General features: G+C 39.8%; 1 non-coding gene across 1 annotated transcript; it reads right to left on the minus strand.

Moving 5' to 3' along the window:
- Positions 1–2,685: 2,685 nt before the first annotated feature.
- Positions 2,686–2,793, minus strand: LOC130952267 (small nucleolar RNA R71). Its single transcript, XR_009074452.1, has one exon. It is a non-coding gene; the product is annotated as a small nucleolar RNA R71 (small nucleolar RNA).
- Between the last annotated feature and the right edge of the window lie 9,952 nt (positions 2,794–12,745).

The following is a 12,745-nucleotide window of genomic DNA, read 5'->3' on the forward strand; positions in this document are numbered from 1 at the left end:
TGAGGCTTAGTGAATATCTCTTGGATTCTTTAATCGGAATCTTCGTGGTATAGGCAGGACCTGATGGCGGCATTCAAGAGAATCCGGAAGATCTAAACCTTGTCTGTGGTATTCTGAGTAGGATTCAATGACTGAATGACTGTGACGTGCTTCAAACTCCTGAGGCGGGGCGTAGTGACAGACGCCAAAAGAATCATTGGATTCTATTCCGGTCTGATTGAGAACCGACAGATGAATTCCGCTATGCTGTGACAAGAGCATATGCAATCGTTTTCACTGCGAGGATGGGAGGTAGCCATTGACAACGGTGAAACCCTACACGAGCTTTGCCATGGAAAGGAGTAAGAAGGATTGGATGAAGGCAGTAGGAAAGCAGAGAGACGGAAGGGAAGGCATCTTCATGCGCTTGTCTGAAGCTCTCACACCAATGATATACATAAGTATCTCTATCTTATCTTTACGTTTTCATCATCTATACCCATTTGAGTCTGCCTGACTGAGATGTACAAGGTGACCATAGCTTGCTTCATACCACAATCTCCGTGGGATCGACCCTTACTCACGTAAGGTATTACTTGGAGACCCAGTGCACTTGCTGGTTAGTTGTGTGAGTTGTAGTGATCACAATTTCGCGCACCAAGTTTTGGCGCCGTTGCCGGGGATTGTTTGTGTATGGACACTGACGGTTCATCTTGTTGCTTAGATTAGGTATTATTTTTCTTCAGAATTCTTAAGAATGAATTCTAGTGTTTCAAGGTGATGTTCTTATCATCACCAAAGCTGATTGATCATCATCAATTAGCTCTTGAATGCAATGTCTTGCTGAAGCTTAGCTAGCTATGTCTAATTCCTTTAGACTAAGCTTTAGACTAACATTGCATGATTCCTGGAATTCTCATTAAGAATTTTGATACCTTTATTTCTTTTCATATAATTTTCGAAAAAAAAAATTCAAAAAAAAAAAAAAGTACAAAATCATAAAATCCAAAAATATTTCTTGTTTGAGTCTAGAGTCTCATCTTAGTTTAGTGTCAATTGCAGGTTTTTGCATTCATGCATGTGTCTTTAGTAATCTTCAAGTTGTTCTTGATGATTTTCTAGCTCTAATCTTTAAATTCTCTTGACTTGAGTGTTTGTGTGTCTCATATGCATTAGTGTCAGTATTGTTCAACTGCTAAGTTTGGTGTCTTGCATGCATTGTTATTTGATTCTTGTTGCATTTTGATTTTTCCTTATTATTAAAAATCCAAAAATATTTTTAATTGTGTCTTTTCAAGTCAATAATACAGAGAATTGAAGATTCAGAACATACTGCAGAGAATCACACAGAAAAAGCTGGGCATTCAAAAATGCCCAGTGAAGAAGACAGACTGGCGTTTAAACGCCAGCCAGGGTGCCTGGTTGGGCGTTTAACGCCAAAAAGGTATAGGTTTGGGCGTTAAACGCCAGAATGTGCACCATTCTGGGCGTTTAACGCCAGGATGGCAAAGGGGGAAGATTTTGTTTTCAAAATCAATTTTTTTTCAAGTTTTCAAAGTTTTTCAAAAATCAAATCTTTTTCAAATCATATAGTTTCAATCAAATGTTTTCAAAATCAATTTCTTTCCTTTTCAAAGATACTTACTAACAATTAATGATTGATTGAACATTTTTTGCCTTTTCTGTTGAGGAAGGTTTTATGTTTGAATCATATCTTTTCTTGTTAGGCAGTCATTAATTTTTAAAAATCATATCTTTTCAAATTGTTTTCAAATCATATTTTCTCAATCACTTTTTTTAAACCAATCATATCTTCTTAACCACATCTTTTTCAAAATAGTTTTCAATCAAATCTTTTTAATTTCTAATTTCAAAATCTTTTTCAAAAATCACTTGATTTCTTTTCCACTTTGAATTTTCGAAAATTATCAAACAATTTTTCAAAATGTTTTCAAACTTTTTTAATTTAATTTTCGAAAATTCTTTCCCTCTTCCCAATCCTTCTATTTATGGACTAACACTATCCCTTAATGCAAATTCGAACTCCATCTTCTTGGACAAGTTCGAATTTCTACTTCTGTCTTCTACTTTTCTTTTCCTCTGACACCTCAAGGAATCTCTATACTGTGACATAGAGGATTCCATATTTCTTGTTTCTTCTCTTTCATATGAGAGGAGCAGAGACAAAGGCATTCTTGTTTGAAGCTGACCCTGAACCTGAGAGAACATTGAAGCGAAAACTAAGAGAAGCCAAGGCACAACTCTCTTTAGAGGACCTGACCGAATTCTTCAAAGAAGAAGAACCCATGGCAGCCGAAAACAACAACAATGCCAACAATGCAAGGAAGGTGCGGGTGACTTCACTGCACCTACTCCTGATTTCTATGGGAGAAGCATCTCTATCCCTGCCATTGGAGCAAACAACTTTGAGCTTTAAGCCTCAATTAGTTTCTCTAATGCAACAGAATTGCAAGTTCCATGGACTTCCAATGGAAGATCCTCATCAGTTCTTAGCTGAATTCTTGCAAATCTGTGACACAGTCAAGACTAATGGGGTAGACCCTGAGTCTATAAATGATGCTATTCCCTTTTGCTGTAAGAGACAGAGCTAGAATATGGTTGGACTCTCAACCTAAAGAAAGCCTGGACTCTTGGAAAAGCTAGTCAATGCCTTCTTGGCAAAGTTCTTTCCACACAAAGATGAGTAAGCTTAGAGTGGAAGTCCAAACCTTCAGACAGAAGGATGGAGAATCCCTCTATGAAGCTTGGGAAAGATACAAACAATTAATCAGAAGATGTCCCTCAGACATGCTTTCTGAATGGAGCATCATAGGTATTTTCTATGATGGTCTCTCTGAACTATCCAAGATGTCTTTGGATAGCTCTGCTGGAGGATCTCTTCATCTGAAGAAGACGCCTACAGAGGCTCAGGAACTAATTGAAATGGTTGCAAATAACCAATTCATGTACACTTCTGAAAGGAATCCTGTGAACAATGGGACTAGTCAGAAGAAAGGAGTTCTTGAGATTGATACTCTGAATGCCATACTGGCTCAGAACAAGATATTGACTCAACAAGTCAATTTGATTTCTCAAAGTCTGTCTGGAATGCAAAATGCACCAAGCATACTAAGGATGCTTCATCTGAGGAAGAAGCTTATGATCCTGAGAACCCTTCAATGGAAGAGGTGAATTACCTAGGAGAACCCTATGGAAACACCTATAATTCTTCATGGAGAAATCACCCAAATTTCTCATGGAAGAATCAAGAGAGACCTCACAAGGTTTCAATAATAATAATGGTGGAAGAAACAGGCTTGGCAATAACAAGCCTTTTCCATCATCTTCTCAGCAACAGACAGAGAGTTCTAAGCAGAATACCTCTGACTTAGCAACAATGGTCTCTGATCTAATCAAAACCACTCAAAGTTTCATGAATGAAACAAGGTCCTCCATCAGAAATTTGGAAGGACAAGTGGGTCAGCTGAGCAAGAAAGTTACTGAACTCCCTCCTAGTACTCTCCCAAGTAATACAGAAGAAAATCCAAAAGGAGAGTGCAAAGCCATAAACATGGCCGAATATGGAGAGGAAAGAAAGGAGGTGGACGCCACTGAGGAAGACCTCAATGGGCGTGCACCAATCTCCTCTGAGTTCCCCAATGAGGAACCATGGGAATCTGAGGCTCAAAATGAGACCATAGAGATTTCATTGGACTTACTTCTGCCTTTCATGAGCTCTGATGAGTATTCTTCCTCTAAAGAGGATGAGTATGTCACTGAAGAGCAAGTTGCTAAATATCTTGGAGCAATCATGAAGTTAAATGACAAGTTATTTGGGAATGAGACTTGGGAAGATGAACCTCCCTTGCTCACCAAAGAACTGGATGACTTGTCTAGGCAGAAATTACCTCAAAAGAGACAAGATCCTGGGAAGTTTTCTATACCTTGTACCATAGGCACCATGACCTTCAAGAAGGCCTTGTGTGACTTAGGGTCAAGTGTGAACCTCATGCCTCTCTCTGTAATGGAGAAGCTAGGGATCTTTGAGGTGCAAGCTGCAAAAATCTCACTAGAGATGGCAGACAACTCAAGAAAACAAGCTTATGGACTTGTAGAGAATGTTCTGGTCAAAGTTGAAGACCATTACATCCCTACTGATTTCATAGTCCTAGAGACTGGGAAGTGCATGGATGAATCCATCATCCTTGGCAGACCCTTCCTAGCCACAGCAAAGGCTGTGATTGATGTTGATAGAGGTGAACTGATCATTCAAATGAATGAAAAATCCTTGGTGTTTAAGGCTCAAGGATATCCCTCTGTCACCATAGAGAGGAAGCTTGAAGAGCTTCTCTCAAATCAGAGTCAAACAGAGCCCCCACAGTCAAACTCTAAGTTTGGTGTTGGGAGGCCACAACCAAACTCTAAGTTTGGTGTTGAACCCCCACATTCAAACTCTAAGTTTGGTGTTGGGAGGTTCCCACATTGCTCTGAGTATCTGTGAGGCTCCATGAGAGTCCTCTGTCAAGCTAATGACATTAAAGAAGCGCTTGTTGGGAGGCAACCCAATGTTATATTTTATCTATTTCTTTTGTTATTTTATGTTTTTTGTAGGTTGATGATCATGAGAAGTCACAAAATCCATTGAAAAAGCAAAAACAGAATGAAAAACAGGAAGAAAAACAGCACACCCTGGAGGAAGAACCTACTGGCGTTTAAACGCCAGTGAGGCTAGCAGTTGGGCGTTTAACGCCCAGTCTGGCACCATTCTGGGCGTTTAACGCCAGAAAGGGGCACCAGACTGGCGTTAAACGCCAGAAAAGGGCAAGAACCTGGCGTTAAACGCCAGAAATGGGCACCAGCCCGGCGTTTAACGCCAGAATTGGCTCAAAACGTGGATTTTGATGCTATTTGGTGCAGGGATGACTTTTCCTTGACACCTTAGGATCTGTGGACCCCACAGGATCCCCAAACAACCCACCACTCTCTCTTCTTCTTCACCCATTCACCAATCACCTCAACATCTCTTTCTCTTCACCACTCACATCCATCCTACACCACTTCTTCCCCTCTTTGGCCGAACACAAAGCCACTCCCCTCTTCCTCATTTCTTCTTCTTCTACACTCTTCTTTCTTCTTTTGCTCGAGGACGAGCAAACCTTTTAAGTTTGGTGTGGTAAAAGCATTGCTTTTTGTTTTTCCATAACCATTTATGGCATCCAAAGCCGGTTCAACTGAGAAGGCATGACCTCAAGCCCATCACCAAGAGAAAGATGGAGCAAATAAGAGACCCCTCTCATCAAGAAATCCCTGAGATACCTCAAGGGATGCACTTTCCTCCACAAGACTATTGGGAGCAACTGAACACCTCCCTAGGAGAATTAAGTCCCAACATGGGACAACTAAGGGTGGAGCACCAAGAACACTCCATCATCCTCCATGAAATTAGAGAAGATCAAAGAATCATGAGAGAGGAGCAACAAAGACAAGGAAGAGACATTGAGGAGCTCAAGCACTCCATAGGATCTTCAAGAAGAAGAAAGAGCCGCCATCACTAAGGTGGACCCGTTCTTTAATCTCCTTGTTCTTTATTCTTCTGTTTTTCGAATTTTAGTGCTTTATGTTTATCCATGTTTGTGTCTTATGATCATTAGTGTCTTAGTGTCTATGCCTTAAAGCTATGAATATGAATCCATCACCCTTCTTAAATGAAAACTGTTTTTATCACAAAAGAACAAGAAGTACAGGATTTCAAATTCATCTTTAAAACTAGCTTAATTAGTTTGATGTGGTGACAATACTTTTTGTTTTCTGAATGTATGCTTGAACAGTGCATATGTCTTTTGAATTTGTGGTTCATGAATGTTAAAATTGTTGGCTCTTGAAAGAATGATGAAAAAGGAGACATGTTACTGAGGATCTGAAAAATCATAAAAATGATTCTTGAAGCAAGAAAAAGCAGTGAATACAAAAAAAATGAAGGAGAAAAACGAAAAAAAAAGAGGAGAAAGAAAGAAAAAGAAAGAAATAAAGTTGTGATCCAAGGCAAAAAGAGTGTGCTTAAGAACCTTGGACACCTCTAATTGGGGACTTTAGCAAAGCTAAGTCACAATCTGAAAAGGTTCACCCAATTATGTGTCTGTGGCATGTATGTATCCGGTGGTAATACTGGAAGACAGAGTGCTTTGGGCCACGGCCAAGACTCAATAAGTAGCTGTGTTCAAGAATCATCATACTTAACTAGGAGAATCAATAACACTATCTGGATTCTGAGTTCCTAAAGAAGCCAATCATTCTGAATTTCAAAGGATAAAGTGAGATGCCAAAACTGTTCGGAGGCAAAAAGCTACTAGTCCCGCTCATCTAATTTGGAGCTATGTTTCATTGATAATTTGGAGTCTATAGTATATTCTCTTCTTTTTATCTTATTTGATTTTCAGTTGCTTGAGGACAAGCAACAATTTAAGTTTGGTGTTGTGATGAGCGGATAATTTGTACGCTTTTTGGCATTGTTTTTAGTATGTTTTTGGTAGTTTTAGTTTAGTTTTTAGTATATTTTTATTAGTTTTTAATTAAAATTCACTTTTCTGGACTTTACTATGAGTTTGTGTGTTTTTCTGTGATTTCAGGTATTTTCTGGCTGAAATTGAGGGATCTGAGCAAAAATCTGATCCAGAGACTCAAAAGGACTGCAGATGCTGTTGGATTCTGACCTCCCTGCACTCGAAGTGGATTTTCAGGAGCTACAGAAGCCCAATTGGCGCGCTCTCAACGGCTTTGGAAAGTAGACATCCTGGGCTTTCCAGCAATATATGATAGTCCATACTTTGCCCAAGATTTGATGGCCCAAACCGGCGTTCAAAGTCACCTACAGAATTTCCAGCGTTAAACGCCGAAACTGGCACCTAATTGGGAGTTAAACGCCCAAACTGGCATAAAAGCTGGCGTTTAACTCCCAGAAGAGTCTCTACACGAAAATGCTTCATTGCTCAGCCTAAGCACACACCAAGTGGGCCCGGAAGTGGATTTTTATGTCATTTACTCATCTCTGTACACCCTAGGCTACTAGTTTTCTATATATAGGACCTTTTACTATTGTATTTTCATATCTTTTGATCATGTTTTGATGATTGAACCCTCTTTGGGAGGCTGGCCATTCGGCCATGCCTAGACTCTTGTTCTTATGTATTTTCAACGGTGGAGTTTCTACACACCATAGATTAAGGTGTGGAGCTCTGCTGTACCTCGAGTATTAATGCAATTACTATTGTTCTTCTATTCAATTCCACTTGTTCTTTGTCCAAGATATCACTTGTTCTTCAACTTGATGAAGGTGATGATTGACGCCCATCACCATTCTCACCCATGAACAAAGTGACTGACAACCACTCTTGTTCTACAAGCATCTGAGGCTTAGTGAATATCTCTTGGATTCTTTAATCGGAATCTTCGTGGTATAGGCAGGACCTGATGGCGGCATTCAAGAGAATCCGGAAGATCTAAACCTTGTCTGTGGTATTCTGAGTAGGATTCAATGACTGAATGACTGTGACGTGCTTCAAACTCCTGAGGGCGGGGCGTTAGTGACAGACGCCAAAAGAATCATTGGATTCTATTCCGGTCTGATTGAGAACCGACAGATGAATTCCGCTATGCTGTGACAAGAGCATATGCAATCGTTTTTCACTGCGAGGATGGGAGGTAGCCATTGACAACGGTGAAACCCTACACGAGCTTGCCATGGAAAGGAGTAAGAAGGATTGGATGAAGGCAGTAGGAAAGCAGAGAGACGGAAGGGAAGGCATCTTCATGCGCTTGTCTGAAGCTCTCACACCAATGATATACATAAGTATCTCTATCTTTATCTTTACGTTTTATTCATCATCTATACCCATTTGAGTCTGCCTGACTGAGATGTACAAGGTGACCATAGCTTGCTTCATACCAACAATCTCCGTGGGATCGACCCTTACTCACGTAAGGTATTACTTGGACGACCCAGTGCACTTGCTGGTTAGTTGTGTGAAGTTGTAGTGATCACAATTTCGCGCACCATTCGGCCATTATGGGTGGGTTTGGGAGGGAAAGTGATTTGAATTTGGATGGTGAGGTAGGTGGGGTTTTATGAAGGATGGATGTGAGTGGTGAAGAGAATGGTGGGGTTTGATAGGTGAGGGGTTTTTTTTTGGGGAAGAGGTATTTCAGTGATTGGTGAATGGCTGAAGAAGAGAGAGAGTGGTGGGGTATGTGGGGATCCTGTGGGGTCCACAGATCCTGAGGTGTCAAGGATAGCTCATCCCTGCACCAAGTGGCGTGCAAAAATGCCCTTTCTGCCAATCCTGGCGTTAAACGCCGGGCTGCTACCCTTTTCTGGCGTTAAACGCCAGTCTGGTGCCCCTTTCTGGCGTTAAACGCCCAGAATGGTGCCAGACTGGGCGTTAAACGCCCATTTTGCTATCTTCACTGGCGTTTAAACGACAGTAAGTTTTCCTCCAGGGTGTGCTATTTTTCTTTCTGTTTTTTTATCCTGTTTTTGCTTTTTCAATTGATTTTGTGACTTCACATGATCATCAACCTACAAAAAACATAAAATAACAATGGAAAATATATAAATATAACATTGGGTTACCTCCCAACAAGCGCTTCTTTAATGTCAGTAGCTTGACAGTGGGCTCTCATGGAGCCTCACAAATGTTCAGAGCAATGTTGGAACCTCCCAACACCCAACTTAGAGTTTGAATGTGAGGGTTCAAGACCAAATTTAGAATTTGGTTGTGGCCTCACAACACCAAACTTAGAGTTTGACTGTGGGGGCTCTGTTTGACTCTGTTTTGAGAGAAGCTCTTCAGGCTTCCTCTCCATGGTTACAGAGGGATATCCTTGAGCTTTAAACACAAGGGAGTCTTCATTCACTTGAATGATCAGTTCTCCTCTGTCAACATCAATCACAGCTTTTGCTGTGGCTACGAAGGGTCTGCCAAGGATGATGGATTCATCCATGCACTTCCCAGTCTCTAGGACTATGAAATCAGCAGGGATGTAATGGTCTTCAACCTTTACCAGAACATCCTCTACAAGTCCATAAGCTTATTTTCTTGAATTGTCTGCCATCTCTAGTGAGATTCTTGCAGCTTGTACCTCAAGGATCCCTAGCTTCTCCATTACAGAGAGAGGCATGAGGTTTATGCTTAACCCTAGGTCACACAGAGCCTTCTTGAAGGTCATGGTGCCTAATGTACAAGGTATTGAGAACTTTCCAGGGACATGTCTCTTTTGAGGTAATCTCTGCCTAGTCAAGTCATCTAGTTCTTTGGTGAGCAAAGGGGGTTCGTCCTCCCAAGTCTCATTACCAAATAACTTATCATTTAGCTTCATGATTGCTCCAATATACTTAGCAACTTGCTCTTCAATGACATCTTCGTCCTCCTCAGAGGAAGAATACTCATCAGAGCTCATGAATGGTAGAAGTAAATCCAATGGAATCTCTATGGTCTCAGTGTGAGCCTCAGATTTCCATGGTTCCTCATTAGGGAACTCATTGGAGGCCAGTGGACGTCCATTGAGGTCTTCCTCAGTGGTGCTCACTGCCTCTTTCTCCTCTCCAAATTCGGTCATGTTGATGGCCTTACACTCTCCTTTTGGATTCTCTTCTGTATTGCTTGGAAGAGTACTATGAGGGAGTTCAGTAACTTTCTTACTCAGCTGACCCACTTGTGCCTCCAAGATTCTAATGGAGGACCTTGTTTCAGCCATGAAACTTTGAGTGATTTTGATTAGATCAGAGACTATGGTTGCTAAGTCAGAGTGGCTTTGCTTAGAATTCTCTATCTGTTGCTGAGAAGATGATGGAAAAGGCTTGCCATTGCTAAACCTGTTTCTTCCACCATTATTGTTGTTAAAGCCTTGTTGAGGCCTCTGTTGGTCCTTCCATGAGAGATTTGGATGATTTCTCCATGAAGGATTATAGGTGTTTCCATAGGGTTCTCCCATGTAATTCACCTCTTCCATTGATGGGTTCTCAGGATCATAAGCTTCTTCTTCAGATGAAGCGTCCTTAGTACTGCTTGGTGCAGCTTGCATTCCAGACAGACTTTGAGAAATCATATTGACTTGCTGAGTCAATATTTTGTTCTGAGCCAATATGGCATTCAGAGTATCAATCTCAAGAACTCCTTTCTTCTGATTCGTCCCATTGTTCGCAGGATTCGTTTCAGAAGTGTACATGAATTGGTTATTTGCAACCATTTCAATGAGTTCTTGAGCTTCTGCAGGCGTCTTCTTCAGATGAAGAGATCCTCCAGCAGAGCTGTCCAATGACATCTTGGACAGTTCAGACAGACCATCATAGAAGATACCTATGATGCTCCATTCAAAAAGCATGTCAGAAGGACACTTTCTGATCAATTGTTTGTATCTTTCCCAAGCTTCATAGTGGGATTCACCTTCCTTCTGTCTGAAGGTTTGGACTTCCACTCTAAGCTTACTCAATTTTTGAGGTGGAAAGAACTTTGCCAAGAAGGCATTGACTAGCTTTTCCCAAGAGTTTAGGCTTTCTTTAGGTTGTGAGTCCAACCATATCCTAGCTCTATCTCTTACAGCAAAAGGGAATAGCATGAGTCTGTAGACCTCAGGGTCAACCCCATTGGTCTTGACAGTGTCACAGCTTTGCAAGAATTCAGCTTAAAACTGATGAGGATCTTCCAATGGAAGTCCATGGAACTTGCAATTTTGTTGCATTAGAGAAGCTAATTGAGGCTTAAGCTCAAAGTTGTTTGCTCCAATGGTAGGGATAGAGATGCTTCTCCCATAGAAGTCGGGAGTAGGTGCAGTAAAGTCACCCAGCTCGTTTCTTGCATTGTTGGCATTGTTGTTGTTTTCGGCTACCATGTCTTCTTCTTATTTGAAGATTTCTGTTAGGTCCTCTACCGAGAGTAGTGCTTTAGCTTCTCTTAGCTTTCGCTTCAAGGTCCTTTCAGGTTCGGGGTCAGCCTCAACAAGAATGCTTTTGTCTTTGCTCCTGCTCATATGAAAGAGAAGAGAACAAGAAAGTATGGAATCCTCTATGTCACAGTATAGAGATTCCTTGAGGTGTCAGAGGAAAAGAAGAATAGAAGGAGGTGGTAGAAGAATTTGAACTTATCAAGAGGGATAGAGTTCGAATTGTGCATTGAGGAGGAGTGTTAGTCCATAAATAGAAGGATGCGAGAAGAGGGGAAGAATTTTGAAAATAAATTAAAAGATTTTGAAGAAATTTTGAAAAATTGAAGAATGATTTTCGAAAATTAAAGTTGGGAATGAAATAAAGTGATTTTTGAAAAAGATTTTGAAATTAGAAATAAAAAAGATATGATTGAAAACTATTTTGAAAAAGATGTGATTAAAAAGATATGATTGAAAAATAATTTAAAAAGATTTGATTTTTTAAAATTAATGACTTGGCTAACAAGAAATTTAAAAGATATGATTCAGACATTAAACCTTTCTCAACAGAAAAGGCAACATACTTGAAATGTTGAATCAAATCATTAATTGTTAGCAAGTATTTTTGAAAAATGAAAAGAAATTGATTTTGAAAATATATGATTGAAAAGATATGATTTGAAAAAGATTTGATTTTGAAAAATTATGAAAACTTAAAAAAAAATTTGAATTAAAAATAAAATCTTCCCTCTTGTGCCATCCTGGCGTTCAACGCCCATAATGGTATCCATTCTAGCATTTAACGCCCAAAATGCTATCCTTTTGGGCGTTAAACGCCCAGCCAGGTACCCTGGCTGGCGTTTAAACGCCAGTTTTCCTTCTTTACTGGGCGTTTTGAACGCCCAGCATTTTCTATGTAATTCCTCTGCTGCATGTTCTGAATCTTCAATTCTCTGTATTATTGACCTGAAAAGACACAAATTAATTTTTTTTTAATTTTTAATGATGAGGAATAATCAAAATGCAACTAAAATCAAATAAACAATGCATGCGAGACACCAAATTTAAAAGTTTGTATACTATTGACAGTAACAAATTGAGAATGCATATGAGAAACAACAAAACACTCAAGACAAGAGAATTTAAAGATCAGAGCAAGGAAATCATCAAGAACAACTTGAAGATCAATGAAGAACATAATGCATGTAATTTTTGAAAATAAAGACATGCAATTGACACCAAACTTAAAGTTAGACACTAGACTCAAGCAAGAAACATAAAATATTTTTTTATTTTATGATTTTGTAATTTCTTTTTTCTTTTTTTTTCGAAAATTATATGGAAAAGTAAAATAAAGGATTCAAAATTCTTAATGAAAATTCCAGGAATCATGCAATGTTAGTCTAAAGCTTTAGTCTAAAGGAATTAGACATGGCTAGCCAAGCTTCAGCAGGACATTACATTCAAGAGCTAAATTGATGAGAATCAATCAGCTTTGGTGATGATAAGAACATTACCTTGAAACTCTAGAATTCATTCTTAAAAATTCTGAAGAAAAATACCTAATCTAAGCAACAAGATGAACCGTCAGTTGTCCAAACTCAAACAATCCCTGGCAACGGCACCAAAAACTTGGTGCACGAAATTGTGATCATCAATGGCGCCATCAACATGGTACGCTCAATTGCAATCTCAACTCTTTATCACAACTTCGCACAACTAACCAGCAAGTGCACTGGGTCGTCCAAGTAATAAACCTTACGCGAGTAAGGATCGAGCCCACGGAGATTGTTGGTATGAAGCAAGCTATGGTCATCTTGTAAATTTCAGTCAGGCAAATTCAAATGGT

Source organism: Arachis stenosperma, chromosome 1 (genome assembly GCF_014773155.1).
Source record: "Arachis stenosperma cultivar V10309 chromosome 1, arast.V10309.gnm1.PFL2, whole genome shotgun sequence".
In the NCBI taxonomy this organism is placed as follows: Eukaryota; Viridiplantae; Streptophyta; class Magnoliopsida; order Fabales; family Fabaceae; genus Arachis; species Arachis stenosperma.